This window comes from Lemur catta, chromosome 13 (genome assembly GCF_020740605.2).
Source record: "Lemur catta isolate mLemCat1 chromosome 13, mLemCat1.pri, whole genome shotgun sequence".
NCBI lineage: Eukaryota > Metazoa > Chordata > Mammalia > Primates > Lemuridae > Lemur > Lemur catta.
In genome coordinates, this window is record NC_059140.1 from 60,559,046 (window position 1) to 60,582,729 (window position 23,684).

The 23,684-nt window shown below is 39.5% G+C and overlaps 1 long non-coding RNA gene across 1 annotated transcript in view; it reads right to left on the bottom strand.

The window, feature by feature from the left end:
• Positions 1-23,684, bottom strand: part of LOC123649254 — a 142,892-nt gene that overhangs the window by 54,276 nt on the left and 64,932 nt on the right. Inside the window, exon 2 of the long non-coding RNA XR_006738942.1 lies at positions 9,612-9,718. This is a non-coding gene — a long non-coding RNA (uncharacterized LOC123649254). The remainder of the gene's footprint in view (positions 1-9,611; positions 9,719-23,684) is intronic.

Genomic DNA, 23,684 nt, shown 5'->3' on the forward strand with positions numbered 1-23,684 from the left:
CATCTTCTTGCTCAGTCCTCACATACCAATGGGGACCCGGGGAGGGAGAGCTCTCTAGTCTCTTTTATAAGCGTACTATCCCCCATTCATGACCTAATGACCTCCCAAAGGCCCCACCTCCTAATACCAACATCTTGGGGACTAAGATGTCAACATATGAATTTTGGGGGGACATAAACATTCAGTCGATAGCAACAGGTACGTGTGGAGGCTGAGAGGAGGGGCATGTATGTTGTAAGTGGGAACATGGAATGGGAAGGGCATGAAGGAAGGTGAAGGGCATTAATGCTTCTCGTGTTTGCTACCATGATGTTTCCCCTGGGGTTGACGGATAAAGAGAGGAGAGGGAAAAATTGGGGGATTAGATAGAGTCCTGTTTTTCAAACATCACATTGTGAGATATTAATGAATGGATCATGAACAGAATTTGTTTAGTTAGCTAGAATACAAGATATCAGAGCATCAGAGTATATGGTGCAGAATACAGGTAATATTTCATGAGACTTGTTTCACGTGTGTGTGTATTGTGTGGGTATATGCAAATATGTGTATATTGATTTGTCATATAAAATTTTTTTCATTCTATGGTTTGCAGTAAAAAATGGCTCACAGAGCTACAGTATTTAAGGTTCCCTTGCCCTCTTCCTTCTCACAGTAAAGGACAATTATGTTAAATACCTATTGTTCATTTTTTACTTGTGTTTTTACACTTTTAGAATGAAATGGCTGAGTTTTCTCTTTATTCCTATTATCAATAATGGAGCAGAGAAGAAAATCTTGCTTCTGACTTTTCAGAACTTATCTCTCATTCCTCTTATTCTACATCACATGCCGATTGTCTGTTAAATAGTTCTCAAGTCCCTAGCCATATTAGCTCACTGAGCTTTCAGATTATGACAATCATCTCTCTCCTTTATCTCTTTTGTTGATGGTCTTAAAAATTGGCATATGAAGTAGCTTTATTTAAAATATATTCCTATCTAAATTATCATCCATCTGACAAAAGAAGTACACAATGAATCAGAATCACTTTCTTGCTGTATAAACTTGAACATTTATTCATTCTCTCTGAGCCTCAGTTTCTTTGGCTGTAAATTAAATAATGTTAATATTATCTCCTTAACTAGATTTTTGCAAGGAGTGGAGATGATTCATGCAAAGTGCCTGATCAAAGCTAAGCATTCAATAGACGATATTTTGAACTATAATAAAGTGAGAACCCAAGCACACAACTGTTTTCTTCGCTGCCTCATCTATAAGCAGGCATCTTGTTGTCTATTGTCATGAAGAGCACATTTAATCTCTTTTTATCCTGAGGGCCAACACATGGCCTGATGCACAATTGATGCTTGATAAAAGTTGACAGAATTGAATTAAGGAAGGGTGCTGTTGTGTTTTCTTGATAAGAGAGTATGCTTATTGACAAAATAATTATAGAAACCATAGCTTGTTAATTTGGGGGGGATAGGAGCGTAATCACAATAGGAACCACCTATCTCCCAAATGATCCAACTACAAAGGGAACCAAAGTGAAGCTTCATCGAGTAAGCTTCACCTTACCTGGCAGGAATTTAACACGTCTCTCTGCGCCGGGAAGAAGCCAATAATTGAAAGCACCTGCTGGTCAAAAGAAGTGGCACGCTTAGGCTGAGGAGGCAGTTATATTTTTGCTTATCTTCAAAAGGAATGAATGAGTTGATAAGAGAGAACAGTTGTTTTGCTCTGAAACAAGCCTACAACAAACCATATTGAACAGAGGCCAGTACTTATTTTCTTTTAAATACTTCCTTTCTTCTGCTCCCATCTATACATAAACAACGCACACCCCTAGAACTCCACGCACTGTTCTGTCCTCTAAATTCTTAGCCCTTGGGTGACGGGTGCACCTTGGAGTGCCACTGTACCTGGCCTGCGGCAGCACTGTGCTCCCGTGACCACATGGCTGCATCCAAGGAGGTGGGAGCACAATGCTCAACAACATCCCTTTGCCATCTCAGAGGAATTCCAGATATCATTAAAACTGTGTGCCTCCAAAGAAAACAGGCCGTATGTGTTTTAGTAAACTGACAGTCATCTCTAAAGAACTCCGAGGTGGATGAAGCTACTGAGTTTTCCCATCCTACTGTCTTCAAAGTAATAAAGAAAATGCAATTCTTATGCAACTAGCCTTTCCAGCTGACCCTAGGGTGGCATTTGCTGTCTATTCTGCTATTAAACTACCTCACAAAAATAATCTTTTGTCGAGTTTCTTTCTGTCTCCTCTCTCACACACATAAATAAGAGGCCCCGGGGGTGTAGGAAAATGTTAGGGTGGGGAGGGATGGAACGGGCTCCTGTGAAAGGCTTCAATCAGAGGCCCCGTCACTGTGAGAGGTCGGCTGCAACGCTGAGCTTTCCTGGAGTCGGCTCTTCTCCCTGCTTTCTGTCAAGCAGCAGGCAGACATGGTTCATAAAGCAAAGCCAAAGGTCACGGATGGAGAAATAGCTAGAAACTTTCAGGGACTTGTTGATTTTGAAAACTTAATGTCCCTGCACTGTAACAGTGTGCATGTTCCCTGGGGGTCAGGAAATGGCTGTTTATGTCAGAAAGATGCTTCCGGGAAAGATGCCTCCTCTAGGCAAGTAACATATGTCTAATTGTTGGCATCCATTATCCTCCATCCTCTTTGACTCAATAAAAGGAGCCACCTTATCTGAGCTACAGGGACCTCTGACAGGTGCAGGGGAAGAAGTGGGAGGGAGTGCTAGTTCAACAGGTTGGCATTTTCCCTACAATGCAAGGGGCAATAAAACCATTTGTTTATTTTTAAAACATGTAAAATAATGGAGCAGCACTCGAACATGTCTAGAAATTTCAAATGTTCATGGTTAACTGAGCTCCTGTATTGTGCCAGATGAAATTTAAGTGCTAGAAATATAGTGGTGACATAGAACAAGTATTCTAGTTGGAAGAGACAAAATAGACCAGCTAAAAATTTCAAATAGTGGTAAGTGATATAAAGAAGGTAAAACATGGTCATTCAATGAGAGAGTGACTGGCTATGGAAAGCGGGTAGATTTTGGCAGGTTTAGAAAAGGCCTCTGGGATGAGCTGGCATTGAAGCTGAAAGTTGAAGGATCATAAAGAGCTGCCAAGCGCTGGCTCTGTTCAGGAGCACCCCAGGCAGCAGATGCAAATGCCCTGCGGTGGCGGTGCAGGACAGGCGCTGCCTGTGCGCTGGAGCCTGGTAAACAATGGGCACGTACATGAGAAGAGGTCATGGGTGGGGAGGGAGGGCCAGACCCCACAGGGGCTTGTGGCGGCTGGGGAGGAGCTCCTATTTCACTCCGACTGTAAAGGAAAACCACCCACAGGGACCTCAATCCAAATGAATCTCCTTTGCCACCTCCCCGCATGACTCCGGCTCACCACATTCTCAGGACCCATGCCTTCCAGGCCACCGCACAGGGGGACATTCCCCACACCCCCAATTTCTGCTTTTTCATTGTGATTCAACCAAGACTGAACTTTGATGACAAAATGTTTATGTATAAATAAACCAGTCCTAAAAAATTTATAAGGTCTCTCACCTACCCTTATATTTCTCACCAATCTCATGCTTCACAATGACTTGAACAGAAAGAAACAGAACCAGAAAATAGTCAAAACAGTACAAATTAATCTAAATTATCCTTCTCACAACATGCCTGGGATTGACTTGCCAAGTCCCCGTGTCAGACCGGATTCCCTGGAAATGAGTGCCTTCTGCAAAGTATCTCAGACATGGATAATGCAGACAGGACTAAACTGCTTTTCTTCCCATTTGAGTTGTCAATATCTCCCTTTGGGCCAATCAAGGATTATTGTTTCAACAATGCTCGCAAGCTTATTGTTTGTTAAGCTGGCTCAGCCAACCATAAAATCATAGGAGAGTCAGGCCTGGCCCGTCCTCTCGCCTCTGAACTGGATCACAGTGAACATCGCTGAGAGCTCCACCCCAGGCCCACAGAACAACTGGGGAATACGGCTCTGTAGCGAAGTCTGATCTTTGCTTCCATGAGGAAACATTTCCCCAACACAATCAACTACTTTTTGTCAAGTTCATATTCTTAAGTCTATATCTGTTTGGTTTCCTTAAAGGAAAACAAACCAGAGATAAAAGTATGGAAATGAAATGGTTTCAAACAGCCAGGGTGCCCTGTGGAAGAGCACATTAAGTTACTATGTACTTCAAGATAAATGACAAGATACAGGTACAAGCAAAGCAAACTTCTAAAAACTTCATTAACAATGGGTGAAGATAAAAGTTATCTTTGATTGAAAAAGGTAACTGATAAAGACATCAAAGAGAAAGATCTGAAAGTGAACTTTCACCAGATAAGACAAATATAGGTACAATGTGGGTTTGTTTTATTCTTGCAGGTCCAAAGGGAATATTTTATTTTGAAAAATTTGTCAGCAAACCACTGAGGAACTTTTATTGTTTGAAATGACTAACAACAGTGGTTAGATATTACAAAAGCATGTTCTGCCTGAATATATCCACATATCTTGGCTCACAAAACCTACACTGAAGCCAAACAAGAGATAACCTGCTGAGAGGCTCCTCCAGAAAGTGGGACTCTCTGGTACACTAAGGAGAAAGACATCATTGTGAAGCCCAGAAGAGAGAGCTCTGACCCTCAGTACTGTCAGGGAAGACAGGTGCAGACCCTAAATTGGTTTGCAGGCTTCTCTTCCCCACTGTTGGGGGCATCCACATCCAGAAACCTAAGCCCTCCTCCAAGGGGGTGGCTAGAGAGTATATAAAAATAAAATAAACCTTTTCTATAAAACAATGATTTTTTAATAGTTTTAGGACTGAGCTTAAATTTCTGATTATTTGAACCCATTATGAAGAGAAAAGGAGTTTTTCTTTTAGAAAAAACATACTTATTTGTAAACAGCTACAGTTCCTTTTTATGTCAAAAATAACAAAATTTCTTAAAAGCAAAACAATTTGTACACCCCCCAAAAAAACCCTTTATTAGAGCTATTTCAGTTGCAAGTGACAGAAACTCAATTCAAAGTGACTGAAGCAGAAAGGAGGATATATTGGCATACTTAACTGCAAAGTCCAAGGGCTAAGGGGTCCAGGTACGGGTAGAACTTGGTGCTTAAACTGTAAGAGCCTTCTCCATCTCTTAATTCTGCTGTCCTCTGCACTGGCTTCATTTTTAAGTAGTTTATATCTTTAACTGGAGGCAAAGTGACTACCAGGAGTTCCAGACTTACGTTGTATCATAGAGCAACCACGATTTTAAAAAATAAAACAAAACTTCTCCCAAGAATTTAACAAATGTCCCAGGCTTGGGTTTCATTAGCCTGGCTTGGTTCAAGGCCATCCCTGCAGTCTGCACGGCTACTTGGCCAGCCCTGGCAGCCAGCTCCTGCAGCTACACCACTCGAATTCCGCAAGCTGAGAAGGGAAAACATGAGGTGCTGTTACCAGGAAAGGAACGCAAGCTGCCATCTGAGACCAACAGATGTTTACTACATAACGTCCATGCTGTTCCCTCCATCTACCTGTTTCCTCCTCCTTTAATCAAAAGCCTATCAAAACTGAGTTCAGATATTGCCTCCTGCAAAAACTGTCCCCATATTCCACTGAACTATTTGCTTGAAAATGGTTCATTAAAAAAACAAAACTCTCCCCAGACCCTCTCCCTTTGGTGGAAGGCCCTTCCTAGTCCTTCCACGGCCTACTGCACTTCCTTCTATGGCAGAATTTACTTCACTTTTTGAAACTCTCTGTCCATGTGTTTGTCTTAAGTATAGTAAATTCCCAAAAGGCATTTTATCTTTGCCACCTAGGACAATCTTTGGCACAAAGCAGTAAAAATTTATGGAATCAGACTGGTTGATGGAGATAATTGTTCTCTCTCAGGGTGTATCAATCAGTCCACTGTAAGATCAGTCACACCGAATTTATTCTGAAGTAACACGGAAACAGTCTCTAGCAAAGCGTCCATCTTTAATGTCTTTATCTTGTAAATAGAAATTTGAAAATTCAATAATAGAAATGCATATTTACCTGGTCAATAAGGTCCAAACTCAGACAAGAAAAGCAAAATATTAACTGCTAAAGTACTTTAAAATAATTTATTAGGAAGTGCAAGTCCCTCTATTCAACTCAAAACCTAGTAAAATAACTTTAATTCATCTCTGACTTCATTTACATTTTCAGTTCACCTTCTGACTTCACAAAAATAGAAGTTTTGTCTTCCAGTCTGATCAATACTTCATGTAAAAATAGCCTATGGGAAAGCAATGCATGATTTTTCAGATGATGTTATTTTTAACACTGCTGTAATTTACCATTACTTAAAATATACTAACTGCATAAGTAGATTCTAGAGAGTATTATTCTGTATCTTGCAAATATATATATATATATATATATATATATATACGTGTATATATATATGCTCTGAGGCCAAGGCTCATATGTCCCCTCCTTGGTCTCTGATGAAAATGAGGACTATCCCACAATAACCCAGTTCCAACATCTTAGATTTCAAAACCATCAAGCCTTCAAAGCTGTACCGAATCCCACACTCAGGTTCTACAGGTTCAGGAGAGACTAATTATCAAGGCATTAAGGTCAAGGGAAAGGTAAACTGATATTAACTGTGCCAGGCTTGGGGTTGGGTATCTTATGTACAGGTGGAGCCCCACCATGTGCAATTTTCCATTCAACAAGGCATCTTCCTCCAGTGCTTACCAGCAGCAATCTGGCCTCATGTTGGAGGGACCATGGGCTATGTAGGACATCCCCAGAGATGGTATAAGCAGGCAGAGAACCATGTTTGCTGTTTTTTATAAGAAACTTACATTCATTTCAAGAACAGTTTTGCCTACACATATTTCTCACCTTGTACCTGTTTGCAGATAAGGTACACCTCATCCCTGCTTGAGCTAAGATGTGATTGTACTGCTCAGTGCCTCCATCAACCACTACAAAAACTATGAGAGGGTTAAATGATTACTGGACCAGTTGATACATGAGAAAACAGAGCCTTGGAGAGGTTATGTAACTTTCCCACAATAATGTGCTCAAACAGTACAAAAATTTTCCTCCTCCTCACAAAGATTTTAAGAGCCATCTTAGAAGGATACTAGTACATAGCAAAGGAGTTGTACTTTGTATTGTGTTAAAGAGTTGATCTTCTTCATCCAATGAACCTTTTGTGAAATTTCAAAGTAATTTTAATCACCAGTTTATGTTATTAAAGCAAGGGTTTCATAGTACAAAATATGCCTCTTAACTATTTAAGAGTTTAGATCATAAACAACCCATATTTAGAGAGTAAAACCCTAGTGTAATCATGTTTTATCCCAGTAACATCTTTCAAATACCCTAATGCCCAAGAGACAAATTTTTTTAAAAGAAATTTCTCATAACTCTTAAAAAGATACACAATCCTAAATTTAATTTTACTTGGCTTGTTAAAATAAAACCAAAATTGCAGATGCTATCTGCTTAAGAAATGCTTTTTTAAATCTTCCTCCAAGTGTAACACACCTAACACAGAATGTAGCTGACATTTGTCCATGGTGAGGCTTCAACATGGAGCAATTAAATCAAGTTTGGGGTATTATATATCTTCTAAAAATTACATGGTCTATTTCTGCTTCAGTAAGCTACTGACCTTTTAAAGCTACAAAGCATTTTAATACATACACACAAAATTTTCATCTTAAAAGGTACATTACAATTTAGCCAAATTTGATAGTCATAGGTTTAATAAGCTGCAACAGTTGATGATTGCATCTGATAATACAATGACTGCAAAGTAAAAGGACATTTGGTATCTTAATACTAATTTAAATTGCACCCAACATTGTCCCCAAAACTGCACTAGCCTCTCGGGGACTTCTTACAGCTCTCCTCTCCTAGGGTACACTCAGCAGGGGAGGAAAGGATGGGCCCAACACAGCTGTGCCCACACATCAGCTCAGATAAGAGGAGGTTGTTTTGATTGAAGCTCTGACTTGGGTGGGGCAAAGGCAATATATGTAACCCAAACATTTGTACCCCCGTAATATGCTGAAATAAAAAAAATAAATAAAGGGTAATATATTAAAATTCTCTTCACACTTGTGCTTCTTTAGTTTAGAAAACATTAATTTTATAAGGAGCTGGGGTTTGTTCTTAGCCTCTCTGTATTTTAATATCCCACAGGCCTGTTCCGGTTCCTACCTGTTGCCCTGAGTCATTTCCAACCTGTGCAGGAAGGAGCAGGGACCTTTAGCCCTGTCACTTTGAGAAATTTTTGATCCCTTACCAACCCTCTTCAAGGGTTCTGACTTAGAGAAGCAAATGCTTAAAAAGAAAATGCTGAAGTGTTTATTGGCAGCCTCGACTTTGTTGTGGGAGGCATTCTCCGATGTCTTGACAGGCGCATGCCAGGGAAGCCACACGCCAGCTGATCTTTTAAATTCCTAGAACCCACAGACAAGGGTTCACCCCTGCTCTAGGAGCTGAACAGCACATGATGGTATATTTATTAACCTGGAGGCTTGTAGCTAAAAAATGTAGCCTTTTACTATACTCCTAGAACCCCTCTCCGACCTCTTTCACTTCATATCTTATTCCCCCCTGTTTTCTTTCTCATTCACACAGAATCTCAGGGTGAGGAGAGATCCTGAAGGTTAAATGCTTCAACTCTTCTGGCTGTACGTTCTCCTCCCTTGGTATTTCTGTGCGTGTCCGTGCCCCAGCTTGCTTCCCCTCTCATCTGTGCAACCGTTCTCCCTCCTCCAGTTTGTTCTGAAATCGCTGCTGCCTGCAGGGGTAGGCACTCCTGGGTACAAACAGTAGAACCAAGATAAGCCTGACATAGGTTTGCCTATGCCATTAATTGAGGACCAACACGCCCCAAAAGACTCTACCTAACCTTCACTTGTCTTAGTACATGAAGGTAAGAGTAGGCACTCAGTTATCTGTTGAGTTAATGAATGAACAAAGTATTGCTTTTCCAAGAAAATAGCATATTTGAAGACTATCATTATCCATTAAAGTGGAAACACAGCCAAGGAGAACTAAGGGAGGAGCTTCATTGATCACAGACACCTTATTGTAAATTAGTTTAATAATATTATTTTCCTAGCTTAACCAGTCATAGGAAAAAAATGGGTTTTATAATACTACTGAGGAAGAGAAGGTAATTTTGGAGACTGCGATATTCTGTAGGGGAATGATGGGGGGAGATGGGAGATGAGAGGTCCTGAAACAGGAAATCTGGCAACCTAAAGACACCACTGGCACCTAGAGACAGGTGTGAGGGGCAGTAGGGGGTGAGAAAGGCACACAAAAATGATAGATAGCAACAAAATTGAACATAAATGTTACTATTTGGCTTAGGATTGTATAGCTATAACACCTATATGCTGAAAACTTTCATTGAGTAGTTGATGAAAGCGTCATGACACAAGTTAATACCACCCCACCACAACCATTTTATTTTCCAAAATGAAACAAACAAGAAAAAAATGCCACCCCATAAGACAGACTGGGCTTGATGCTTGGCTGCCTTGACAACGAGGCTCAAAGAAAAAGTTTGTATTTCACTGGTGTTAAAGTACTCACCACTTCTTTAAAACAGGCTCAGTTAGATATATCTGCCTTTTCCTGTTTTGATGTCATTTGCACGATTCAATTTTGCTTTGGTTTCTGGTTTTGCAAATGGTCAGTTCCTGCAGATAATAACAAGTAGAGGGATTAAGAGAAGTGCAGAATAATGAACAAACAGAAAACATGACATAAATCAGGCACACCGTGTTGTTTACTTAAAGTAGATATAGTAAAGAATTGGTTTGTTGGGTTTTTTTTTAACCATTCTAGGACTAAAGTATTGTGAGAAATCACAAAGTCGAAGTACACTGATGCTACTTGGGGAAAATATAAATAACTACACGTGGCTCCAAGATAATGAGACATTCCTTGTTACTTCCAAAGAAATTCCATAATCTCCTCTGGGGATTCCAAAGAGATTTTCCATCTCTTCCAAAATGTATATGGGATGCAAACTGCAGGTATACCTGAGGATCTGTCTACACATTGAATCAGAAGGAACAACAGGGGCAAGACTAGGGAGCAACATTACTAATGCAGCTGTGGTCAGCTACCATTCTATTTCTGCCCACATTATCTCAAAAGGAAGCCTTTGCTGGACTCATGTAATTGGTAATTGCAAGTGATTCAGAAAATAGTTACACCTCTATAATGCTATACAATTTACAAAGTAATTGAACATAATTCCTTTGATTTTTATAATTTTTTGTATCTCTAGTTCCAAAATGAGGACATTGGTGCCTAAAGGACCTGTGTGGCCCGTGCAAGGACAGGGTACGAAGGCAGGACTCTCCCCAGGCTTCCTGACTCCCAGCCCAGCACGCCCTCTGCTACACCAGCAATGTTTTCTTATTTTCAAAACTGAGCTCATTAGATCCTGGACAAGAATTAATACTTTTAAGACATTTTGAAAATGCAAAGTAGCTTCAATATATATAACAAAATGATCCTTGTATTCTTATAATGTCTTTCTATCTAAGAGCAAGTGTTAAATGATACCTTCCTGTCTATTGGTATCCTGAGATAGCAAACTCTAAAAAGTAAATCTGAAATAAGTTCAGAACCCACTAACATCCCAAAGCTTTCACAAGTAAACAGATGTTGGGGTTAAGGGGAAAAAAAGCGCGATGATTAAAACATCCTTTTAACTGTGTCTTCCTAATGAAACAAAAGACAACTGTCATCAATAGTATATGTGTCCGCGACCATTTGTGTTTTCAGCCCTTGCTTTTTTGCCATGTAGCAAACTTTGCTAATTTCACAGTACTGTACAATATCTCTTGGTATTATGTAAAGTACTCTATTTAGACATGTTGACTTCACTAATTAGTCTATAAATACTTGACTTTTACCCACTGCTTTGGTAAGTGAGATAATTGCTGAGGAAAGGCCAAAGCATTTATGGTCAATCAGATGAGGAAAAAAGGAATATGGTCTTTTAGCTGAGTAAAATGTAAAACATTATGTGGCAAGGCAGAAGCTATTAGCAGGATCAATATCTCTCCTAGTACCTTAATAAATCATTACATCAAAGCCCTAACACAGGATGGAGAAAACCTCAGTCTACCTACATGGAAGCTTCCAAACTGGAAAAAAAAAAAATTCCATTTAAATTACAAAGACCTAATTGGTGAACAAAGGAAATGACAAGCTACAAAACCAGTCTCCAAATTCTGGATGTGTTAAGAGTTTTGAATCATTAGTGAAGGAAGAAAAGCAGAAAAGACAAAGAACACTGTTATTCTCTGGGCTGCGCATTTCTAATTTGCAACTGGTAAATATGTATGAATCTGCTCCACTGCAGCTAGGGATGACATACTGCTTTTTAGAGATAGCACAGAGCAAAGAAATCAAAGTGCAGAAGGCTCAGCAGTTATAATCTACCTCCTCCCACATTTAACAGTTCTCAATCTTCTCAAATCTCCCCTTACTTAAATTATTCTCCTTTGGGGATGGCTCCCTAAAATGAAAAGTACTTTGATACCAACGGATAGTCAATGTATAGCGAAAAGCATCCCGTGGTAAGCTCTCACTGTATCATGAGGCACAAATAATAGTATTTTTTCTAAATCCTTAATCGCTCCCATTCTCTTTGATGCTTCCAGGAAAACAAGCAAGCAATTAAAAGAGGTTACTAGGCTTACTTGCCTAGGTTTTTTTTTTTTAACTCTAGAACTAATTATTTTTCTTTTTTAATATGTACCAAAGACAAAAAAATATATTTTGCAGAGATTAATAGCATAGAACATTAGGCTTTCCCTTAAGGACACTGTACTTCCTTACTTATAGAGATGACAGTGAACATAGATACTATTTTGACTCTATACAAATGTTTCTTTGTACTAATAATGTTTAATTAAAAATATTATTCTCTAACAAGTTCAAATTACTTTATTGTAGATCTCTCAAGCCTCATGGTAAGTTAAAGCTAAGAACTAAAAGGTCATATGAGGAAATTTGTTTTAGAAAGGTCATAGCTGGCAAATTAGCAACATGGGAAAGCAAGGCTCCCCAACATCTTGAAACATGCATTCGTGATTAATTCTTTCTTTCATTCAACAAATATTTATTAGACAGTTAAGTGTTAGGCTTAGGCTTGATGATAATTATATCAAAGAAAGCTCCCAGAAGGTTCTATCCTCAAAGAGTTTGACAATATAAGTGGGTACATAAGGCACATGACACTTAAAAAGTTAAATAACATAAGAAGATTTAAATTATAAGACAAAGAAAAGTCGACTGTCACAAGTACCACATATGATTATGTGTCAAAGAAGGGCTATAGTCATATTTGGAAAAGAAACATCTGTCAGCAAGGGGCTCCCAGAGAAGGGATGAGAAGAAAAGACCTGACCTAGACAGGATCTGAATAGGTGAAGAAGAAAAGGACACATATTCCAATCGGTAGAAACAGCTTGGACAAGCAGACGAAAGTACATAGTCCAACCTGAAGCAGGAGAGTTCACATTACAGATCAGTGGTGGGTCAGGGCAGGAAAGTCCCACACCAGCCAGGAAAGACAGTGGCTGGATTCCATAAACCTCAAAGCAGGAAGGTTTCTACTTAGGATGGGAGAAAAAACGGAGAGTCCGGAGAATTCTCATACCTGTCTCCAATTCCGGGAGCATCTGTGGAGTTAAGATGTTTCTGGAATTAGGGCTATTCTCTACATAAGAGGCAAGTTCCATTTATGGCAGGAGGTGTAGGGGTGGAGATCACATACAGAGGTCTGAGGCCGTCAGGAAACCTGCTTATTATGGAAAAGAGCTGTCAGAAGACCCAGGAGCAAACCACAATTTCAGAGAAGGGGCATTGGGAGGAGGGTTCTTTTGTACAAACTCCCTGACAGGGATGAGGGCATGAAGGGGGAGCTACTGCCTGGGAGAGGCGAGGAGGGCAGAAGTGAGAAGCAGGGTGGCTTTGACCTATCTTGTGGTTCTGAAGGAAGTCTGGTGTCATGCTGGTTCAGGAGCCTCGCTTGGTGCTAGAAATAGTATACCCACCCCCACCACACCCATCATGGACAAGGGTGGTATCCTAAGCTGCCTTTCAGTCAAACCAACCAGGTCCCAAGAGCTGAAGGAGTTGGATTAAAAGTAGAAGATTCATTTTGTGGCTATAAGTGGAAAAAAACAGTAATGATGAGAAACAAGATACAGGGCGATTTGTCAGTTAGGAGGTCATAGTTGACGGGACCTACGCTACTTACTGTTAATACAACAGATTTTCTTCTACTTTCACACTATCTCTTCCCTTATGAAGTTGGAGCAAATCTAGGCCCAGTGTCCTACTGAGGGAAATCACAAGAAGGGTTGGAGGAGGTCCTGTCCACGAGAGTTGCACCTTCAGCTGATGCTACCTGCTTCTGTGGTACATTCTGAGAGCCGGGAGACCAAACCAACGTGGTGCAGAGTTATCAAGGAGGCAGCACCCGCTGCGCCGGGTACCTCCAGGGAGATGAGGAAATATTTCTACCAGGCAATCAGCTTCTAGTTGGCAGCTGCCCTTTCTGCCCCCCAGTAAGCACCTTTCTGACTACTGTCAGTGTCTCAGCAGAAAGGCCATCGGCTGTTGTGTTGATGATGGGGCTTCACCGGTTGGAAGAATTTTGCATTTTCCAGTCTGAACTATTCCTCTGGGTGTCCTTGTTCAAGCAGCAGTTAATTTGAAAACAATTAGCCGGTTGTTCGCTTCCTTGAGGCATAGAAAGACTGGATGGGCTATCAGGCTGGCCTAAAATCCTAGCACAGTGCTCCAAAGGAGCCGGAATGTTTCTAGGATGGGTCTGGGTTTGTGCTGGCGTCAGGGAAAGTCCAGCGTTTCTAACCCTGATCACACCGAATTAGTCACTATTTGCTTTAGTTGCTCCGGCAGGTTTTCATTTATTTATTTTTGCCTCTGTGACAAGGAGACACTTCTGCCTTTCAACACTAAATAGATTGAACAACTCCATTAGTTTTCTTTCTTTTTTTTCCCCAATCTTCCAGATAAAGGGGAAAATGGGTCATTATGGCAAATTATAGATGGGAAGTTAACAAAAGATAGATTAAAGAGAAGTAGATTTTTATAAGAAAGCTATTGGATTTGTTTTTTTAAAGTACCAGACTTTCTTTTACCAGCTGGTTGGGAGATAACCTTTCTGATAAAAAAGTATTTCTTTTCTGCCACTTAACCCTCTACTTACATCCTCTGCCTCACTTTGCCCCCTTAAAGAGGACAATGCAACATGAGAAAACTCTTTTCCTCAGCCTCTCAATTCCTCACCCCTCTTCTCTGCAAACCATTTGGCTTCCCTAACAAAAAGGGTGCCACAAACAGGGTAAAAATCTGTCACTAGAGACTTTCTCAGTTCAATGCAGTGCTCACACACATCTGGCAGGTCTCAGTAGAACTGAGCTGTGCATGTACAAGGAAGCAGGGGAACAGCATTTAGAGTCAGACATGCCCTGTGGCCTGCTGACTCCACAAATATGTGAGGGACACAGGTCACAAAAATGTTCCCTCCAAACACATGTGCCCTTATTTGGTGTTTTTAAACTTTTTTTTTATTTTCAGTGCTAAATTCTCTTCTTTAATTAGAACTGCTTTTGTCCTTTAGCTCTTTATAAACTGCCCTGGAATCCAGTGTTCTGTGCACAACGTCATGTTCTACGTGACATGAAAGACAATATGGGATTCAGAGGGACTTAAAACTGAGTCTATGGACCCCCAAACCCCAAAATGCAGATTTAAACAACTTCTGAAAAGAAGTACTTATTTAAATATGCTTCTTCCATTGTTTTGGGGGTGTATATAAATTATCTCAAATCATAACTATTCAAAATTGTGAACAAGAGAACAGGGACCTTAAATGCAGAGAATATGTGGATTTCTTTTCCTTCAAGTCAGTTGCCAAAGACAATATAGTAGCAAAGGAACCATACAGAAATAATAGTGGGAGAGTGTGTCATGTAAGAGGTTAGCAAAATGTTTTATAACTAAAGAAACTTATTTTTTAATAGAGATTAAAATATGCTAGGAGCACAGATAACAAGAAAAAAAGATCTAATTGTTTGGGCTAAGTAACTTTTAAAAATACTAAAACATAACCTCCTCTAGTAAAGTGCTTCAAATATACTCTAATCAGGGTTTTTCTTTAAGATATGATTAAACTAAAAGTTTCAACTAGTACAAAAGACTAAGAAATGTCATCTTCCCTACCCCCAGTGTCACTTTCTAGAGATAATAACTATCAAAGTTTCGTGTGCAGCCCACATGTATATAAGCATATGTATCTGCATATTTGCTGGTACATGCTTAAGCTATATGGAAACATTTGCTATTTTATTCAAATGTGCTCACACTGTATATATAGTATTCCTGAGCATTGTTCCATATCATTGGCATAGATTGGTTTGTTCTTTTTAATGGCTACATTGTATGTTATTGAACAGGTATCCTATAATACCTATATTCCTGTTGGTATACTTTTAGGCTACTTCTGAGTTTTAATTACTACAAAAAATAACCAATTTCAATGTGCTTTCCTACAATTATAGTTTCCTACTTTGTATAGATAGGACTAAAACTCCTTCAAAAAATATTTTTCCAGTCTACACTCCTTCCAAAAGTATAATAACTTCTTACCATCACTGGATAGTATCAACTGTTTAAATTGCTTTCAAGTGACAACTGAAAAATACTAGCTTATTTTAAAATTGTTTAAAATTAATGAGGCCATGTTTGTGAGCAATTGTATTTTTCCTTGAACTGCCCATTCATATTCTTTACTTACTTTTTCTATTGAGTTGTTAGTTTTTATTGATGCATATGAGCTCCCTGTTTAGCAAGGAAATTAGCCCATCATCTGTCCCATGTATTGCAAATATTTTTCCTAATTTTTCATTTGTCTGTTGGCTTTGGTTTTGTTTTGGAGTGGGAAACAGTCTTCTAGAAAAGAATACATTTTAAATATACCAATAACTGTAAAGCATAGATTGCATGGTGCCAACCATGACATGCTCTGTTCAGGTGTGATGCTTATTTTAGGTAACAAGGTCACCAAGACTAACTCATGAAAATCCTCTTCAGTTTCACATAGTCGCAGAGGCCCTCCATAAATTGTTCCTTCTCACCTGGCAGCTTCCTGTCTTATTCCCAGCTAAGATTCTGACCTGAAAGTGATTGCTCCTTGTACCCAGAAGTCACTCAAAAGGCAGTAAACAAAATTTCTGTTCTCATTTATTTCTTCCTCTGCTTCCCTACCAACAATTCTGGAAGGAGTGTGCGAGAGAGAGCAAGGTGTATAACCAAAAAGGCAGACCTAGAAAATTATTATTCTATTGATAAAAGGATTCAGTAAATCCATAGGATTCCTCCTTCACAGTGATTATCCCAGATCTTATATTTTAGGGTTTTGCATCGTACCCCTTATCATTTTCACTAACTAAGGTGTACCCTGTGTAGGGCGCTGACTGCACTCACCACTGGTATGCAAAGAATGCCCAGGCAAGAGGCCAGCCAACAGAGAGCTTGCCTATACTTGTGTAGACCGGAAGGCAGAGAGTGGGCCCTGGAGTGGGGCAGCAAGGTGCAAATCCAACTTGGTAACTGTATACCCAGAGCCAGTTAGCATCTCAGGGCCTCAGATTCCTTATCCATAAGGTGCAGACAGGTACAGTGTGTCAGAATAATAAGAGCAGCAATATCACAGGACTGCTGTATGGTGAAAGGAGTTATTACATGGAGTAGTGCCTGGCATGCACGTGGCAAGTTTTAAATAAATCTGGCATGTCAACATAATAATAATTAATAGAGACAACAATATAAATTAGAGTGTGATGAAGTCCAATAAGCCTTACAACAGACAAGCAAATACTGTATGACCACAGAAATGAAACCCCAAAGGAGCAGTCACGAAATGCAGTGAGAAGTAGACAGGATTTGAGTAGGAGGCCTAAAATAAGCAAAGACAAGTGTTGTGTGTATTCCAAAAGTGGGGAAGAGCCTTACAAAAACACTAGTTACCTTAGGGACAATGAGTAAACTAGTGGGCGTGCAGTCAAAGGCTGCATTTGGCTAGAAGAAGGGAATTTTTTTAAAAATATAGATTGCTAAAGGGTTATCCTCTCAAACATCTCAAATTCTGTTTATTTAAATTAAAAAAGTTTACTTATTCTTTGATCTCAACTAATAAATGGAATCAGCTACCATCACAGAATAATCCCCAACTTAAGAAAGGAAAGCTATGTGCCAAAAGTTATCTGTAAGGCAAATATTTAAAAAGAGAACCACCTCTCCTACAGAAATCCCGCTGTACAGGACGGAGGAGTTTTCCTGCTGCCCTGACAACCAATGCTACTCAGGCAGAGTTGTGGGACTGTCATAAATCTCATTCGTTAACTCAGTGAGCATTGGATGAATGCCTACCACGGTCCATGGCTGTCCTAAGAGAGGGACAATGGTGATGAACAAAGACAAGCAAGGTTTCTACTCTCATGAGGCTTCTACTTTAGTGCTGGGAAGGGGAGTAGCCATGGACACAAGGCATAAAAATCAACAAACAGATGAATGAAATTACTTCAGACACTGACAAGAGCTATGAAGAAAATAAAAGTGAGTGCTGCCATGGGCTAGAAGGCCACTCTGAGGAAGGGACATCGGAATGATGGCTGAATGAAGACACAGATGATAAGTGAGAGGAAGTCCCTGGTAGAGAGAACACCAAGAGCAGAGACGTTGAGGCTGTAAAGAGCTGGATGTGCTCACAGAACAAAAGGAAGGGCGTGAGACTGGAGCCAAGTTGAGGGAGTGCCAGGGAAACACGTCCTAAGCAAAAAGTAATTCTGGATTCCATCTTTGGACATCAAGCACTCATCTCCCCCTTGCTTTTGTCGACTGCCAGAGGTTTAGCAGCTCCTCATCTCTCCACACATAGCACATGAGGCTGATGCTCAGAAGCTCCCGTGGCCTGGGGCTCTCTCACGCATCCAGGCTGGAGCCTTGGGATCACAAGAGCCTGACGTGAGGACAGGGTAATTGGGGCTCACAGCTCCTGTCCCCACAAAGACACACTCTAGGAACAGGGTGGGGTATTTCAATCCATTACGCAGAATTTTAGTATAACTTGTTTAGCTAAGGAAAGACTCCTGCCTTTTGTTTCCTCATTTTGTCTGTGAACTTCCAAATTAGCACTATGGACAAAATCAATTGGGAACAGCAGAAAAATCTAAGGATAGGCTGTGTGCAAACCAAGAACAGGGGAACTAGGATAGTTGCTAGTGTGTCACTAATCTTTTAAGACTTATGTTAGAAAACTAACAAGCAAACAAAAAAACCCACCATGCCACCCTAGTAAATAAATATCCCTTAGGATCATTCCGAAAAATAAAACCATGATGGATAGAAAATGAATCTCAATTTTATAGCAATATTTGACGAGATTTTTCTATTTTTAAATGCTTGATCTTTGTAACTGCCACGTATATTACAGTAGGAAAATAACTTGAATAACTTGTGACCAATGATAACTGACAATAGGAAATTTAAGAAATGCTTGTTTTCCTGAGCCAAGTTTCAACTAAATGTTTTTGCCACTAAAATTATGCTTTCCTATACAAACGTTGACTATAAGTAAGTTGCTCTAGGGATGTCAGTGTTTATATTTTTTCCCATTTGTTATTTATTAGCATGAATTAATATGCTAGTGTATATATGATGCTAGATTATTTTTTTAAATCTTGCAATAATAAGACTAAATTTCTCTGTGAGGTCATATTGGTTTCTTGAAAAAGATGATTATTCCACAGTCATATGGGGTAAAACTCAATGAACTTGGCCACACATTGTAGATATTTTAACACTTCAGATATAGTCATTTTAAGGCAAACCACCAATGCATAGATCAATGAATTTTATATTTACTATATCATATGAATTCTATTCTACTAGTATTTCTAAGGAAGACAAACACCCAGGGTGAATAAATGTATTTTATTTCTGGGTTTGGAATATACACTTATTCCCGATGGCAATAGCATGTCTATATTCTGTTGGAATGTGATTTTAAAAAATATTTCTATCTGCAGCAATAAAGAAGGAACACTGGTTATTTGGGAAATAAAGTATTATTTCTGAAAAAAAAAAGAGCAAAGACTAGAAGCTAAGAACTTTGAGTTATCTGGACTAGTATCATTTGAGAAGAGAATAATTATGAGATATTGTCTCCACCTTCAGAAGAAGTTTAATAATTTACGGGACAATACTTATAGTCTAAATGAGTTTAAAAGTTTACGTGTGTGAAAATGCTTTGCAATTGTAAACTACTGTAAAATGTAAAGGCACATACCATTATTATTTTTGGAGTTGGTTTATTATGGCAATTCTTATGGCTAACGCCCTATTATTATTTTTTCAGTGACCGGGTCCAGGCCATCTAAAATGAGAATAAGCAGAACAAGCTACCCTCCCAGAAGTAGAGACAGCCAATGGAAAATGTTATTCCATCCAAGAAATCAATTTGTTTATTTATAATTTGAATAAAATGTCTCCATGCCAATTCCTGATTGGTCTCTCCAAGAACTTTTTTTTTTTTTTTAAACTCACCAGACTAAATGGAGGGAAAAAAAAATATAACTAAAACCTGATAGCACAATTAGTGGCCTGGAAGCTTGGAGTAAACATCATGTCACCAAATCCTTTACAGGATGGTCAATATCAGGACATCTTCATTATACTATCTTCCACTATATTTGAATAGTGATCAAAGTAACACATTTTAATACATCATCATCAAGTGGTTTTTCCCGACATCAGTGTTCATTTTTTAATCTCATTTTACCTCTGTTATTGTTTTAAAAATAATATGATCTTCAGCCCAAGGAGTTCTATCACTCTTCCTTTTATCCAGCCTTTCTATATTAGTTTTAAATGTTCCATGTGCTTTAAAATGGGACAAAAATCATATTCAATAAACAAACTGCTTACTAAAAGTCACTTTGTTAAAGAAATATTTTTAATTGCTTACAATGATTAGTGTAATTCAAAGTTCATTTCACCCCTGTCTACATATGGCCCGACAATTAATTAATCTTCACATGTTCGTGAAAAGTAGGAGAACAAGACTCACAAATGCCCACAATTTAGAGGAAAGGAGCTGAGGCAGAGAGAGATGAGTGCTTTGCAGAGGAGGGGTCGGGAGGTGACCACATGTCCACTCTGCCCTCTTCACACAGTCTGGAGGAAGAGAAACAGAGCTTACAAAGGAGATCTATAAATCCTGGTAAGAGTCAGGGTATGATTATGTAACTTCAAATATCTTTGCGTTTAAAAAGCTAGAAACCCAGAGCTTGTTATTTATTGAATTGCATACATGCCTGTTCCTAGTTTCTTGTTTACAATAAATTTTATGGCAGGATATTTCAATTTGTGAATTCTAGCCATACTGCTCTCTAATGAGACTACAGCCTGTTTGGGTTTTAAAGCTTTCTGACATTTATAGATGTTTACTTTGTGTCTCTAAGAACCACAGAAAATGCTCCCCTACTATAAAAATACTGATCTATTATACTTTCAAAACATAATATGAAAAATCCCTAGGTGATGAATCTTTCTTTGTGATAGAATAACGCTCTTTTTTCAATTCTTTGACAAGTGGCACTATTATTTATAAACTTGAGTGGCATAGGAGAGTATATAACTACAGCCACAATATTATGATAAAAGGTGTCAGATAAATGCCTTGCCTCAAAAGGCTAATCCAGAAACCATTTTCCCCCTTCCCTAGTACGCATGAAACCTTCTAAGCAGCCGGCAGGCACAAGGCACACTGTCCACAGAGGACAACACATGTTAAGAACATATAATATCTGACTTAACATTTCAGCTTTTGCCAAAGAAGAGTTGTCCTCAGCAACCGTGTCAGGGTGGCCTTGGAAGAAGTCAGAGGCTCTAAGTGTGAGAAAATCCTACTTTAACCAAACCAGTGTCATTGGTGATAACCTCTTCTCAGAAACATTTTGATGATTGCTCCACCCCACTTGAGCTTCTAAGGGTTAAGTGAGATCAGAAGTTGAGAGAAGAGAGAGCAGTGTGACTAGGAAAGAATGAAACTCCTAAAATAACTCGTCCCCCCCACAGTCACCAATTCCAGGCTCAGACATTGTTTTGTCTAGAGCAGGTCCTAAAACTCCAGAGTTGCGTTTTTCTGGGTCTGCCAAAGCTCAAGTTCCTACACTAATTTGTTGATTTGGGTCCATTAGTATAATCATTATTTTTATTTCCACAATTATTAAGTTTATAAAGCTTATTCTATTGATGAGACTAAACAGAAGAAGGGAAACATTTCACTTCAAAAGCCAATTTTTGTCTATTACAAGCATCTGTCTAGGGGTCTGATTGGAGAAGAATTCTGAAGCTGAGCATGGTGGCAAAGCACAACCTAATGACATCTGTTAGCTACAGGTGCAAGACTGGGGAATTCTGAGGTCTCGCAGAACATGTCATAATCAATAAGTGTTCGCTGAAACTTCGGTTTTATGCAAAATGGCTGAAGTCTCCTTGAATAAGAAGCTTTAAAAAAACAGGTAATAGTAAATAGCTGTGTGACCTTAGATATAAGTGTATCCGTCTACTCACTTACCTTTCATTTAAAATACTTTATTTAATAGACTCTCAAAGAGTCTTCCTGCTTACAGCCTCACCCCTTTCCAAGCCATACTGCTATTAAAGTGACTTTTCCTTTGCCCTTTCCACCCCTGGTTCTTTATTCTGATTAGGCTCTGTTATGAGGCATGCCACACAAGTATATAAAAACCACCATGGCAGACAGATAAATAGATACTTTGGATGGACGGATGGACAGGTAGATGGAAGGAAGGAAGGTAGGTAAACATAGATGGACAGATAGACCCATGACACCTTCATTAATCAATTTACCAGTTATTCTCTGCTTTCTGTTCCCTGGGTCAATACCTCAGACTCTTTGCTTTGGCTCACAGACCTTAGTTTCCTTCTTGAAACCTTTGATTTCATTGTAACCCATGGGTTTAGGGAAAATGCACTCCCAGTGAGACTCTCAGAGAAGGAAGGGTCCCCAGGCATCATTGCATGGAGAGACAGACTGAGACAAGGCCTCTTCCTGTATTAAAATCTTTTCCTTGGAGTACTAAGGGCAAGCTCCTCAGCAGGACAAAGGCCATCTTCCTCCATCCAGTCCCTGCAGTCTTGCTCCACTTCACACCACCAGTCCTCCTCCTCCAAGAATAGGCCCTATAGCTCCCTCACCAGACCAAGATGTTTCTAAAGTCTTACATGTTTTTATATGGTGTTTTTGCTTTTTTGTTTTGTTTGACAGATTCCATCTTGGTTTTGAACACCCAGTTCATAAATTACCCCATGCTACACCCTGGAGAAAGTTAATCATTCCCTTCTCTGGGTTAGTTCTGTACCTTTCCCATAAACATTTCTATAGTTGTACCAATCCTGTGCTTTGTTAGTTTACATTAATATCTGTGAACTGGCTGAGAACAGAACAGGAACTTTGTCTTCATTTGTCTCTGTTTTCTTAGCACTTAGCACAGTTTAGGACGCACTAAATATAACTAAGGATACCTTCAAGGCTTTCTGTTTGGGAAGCAAAGGGAATAGTGATAACATTAACCAAGAAAGGAGGTGAAAAATAGCAGCAGATTGTATTGTGAGATGTAATTTGTTTCATGTGGAGATATTCAAGTTTCAAAGTCCCAGTTAGATGTGCCACAGAAGCCATGAAGTTGGGAGATCTGGGCTAGAGCTGGAAAGGGACTTGGAACAGAAGACAGTTGTCTGGGAGTCATTAGCACAGACATGGGAGCAGAAGCCGTAGATGGACAAAGAGGACCTAATGAAAGATAAGAAAAAGTGGAAAGAAAAGAACCCTGTAGGATCATCCAAAATGTGGCCCAAAATTTAAAGGCCAGTGAAGAACAGGGAGAGATATGGAGATTGGGGAAAATGATAAAGAAGAAACTAGAGGACCTGAGAGGCCAAAGGCATTAAAAATTTAAAATAAGAAGGGGTACTAATCATGTCCGTGTCTCATCACGGTCAAGTGGGATGAAAAGTAAACAGAGAGGAGGGACTTCACAGTTTGTGGGGAGGAGCGCGCAGGGCAAAACAAGACATCATTAAGAGAATTTCAGCAGAGGGGAAAGACCAGGAAAACCAACTGCAGAGTGAGTTGCATGTGCGCCTCTCATCTTGACTTCACAAAAACCACAGCTTGAGCAGGAGGCCTTCAGGGGCTGTCTGGGTGGGAAGGAGGGTAGAAAGGTGTGGTGAGAAGGAATTAGTCAATGAGCAAAAGCAGGAAGGATTCTACTCTTCCTACTGCAACATCGTACATATATTTTAGGCAAGATGTCCTTAGGAAAATGGTTCCGCAATTCCTATTGGTGGTAAATGCCTATTCCTCCATTCCTCATGTTTGTGTAAAGGAGAGAGAACACCAACTCCACAAGAAAATACAGTCTCTGTGTTCTCATTCACTTCTCTTTGGGAAGGAGTAATTGATCTGATTTTTGAATTTGAGAGAAGGAATTAAACTTGTCCAGCTCATCACCTTACTCTCTT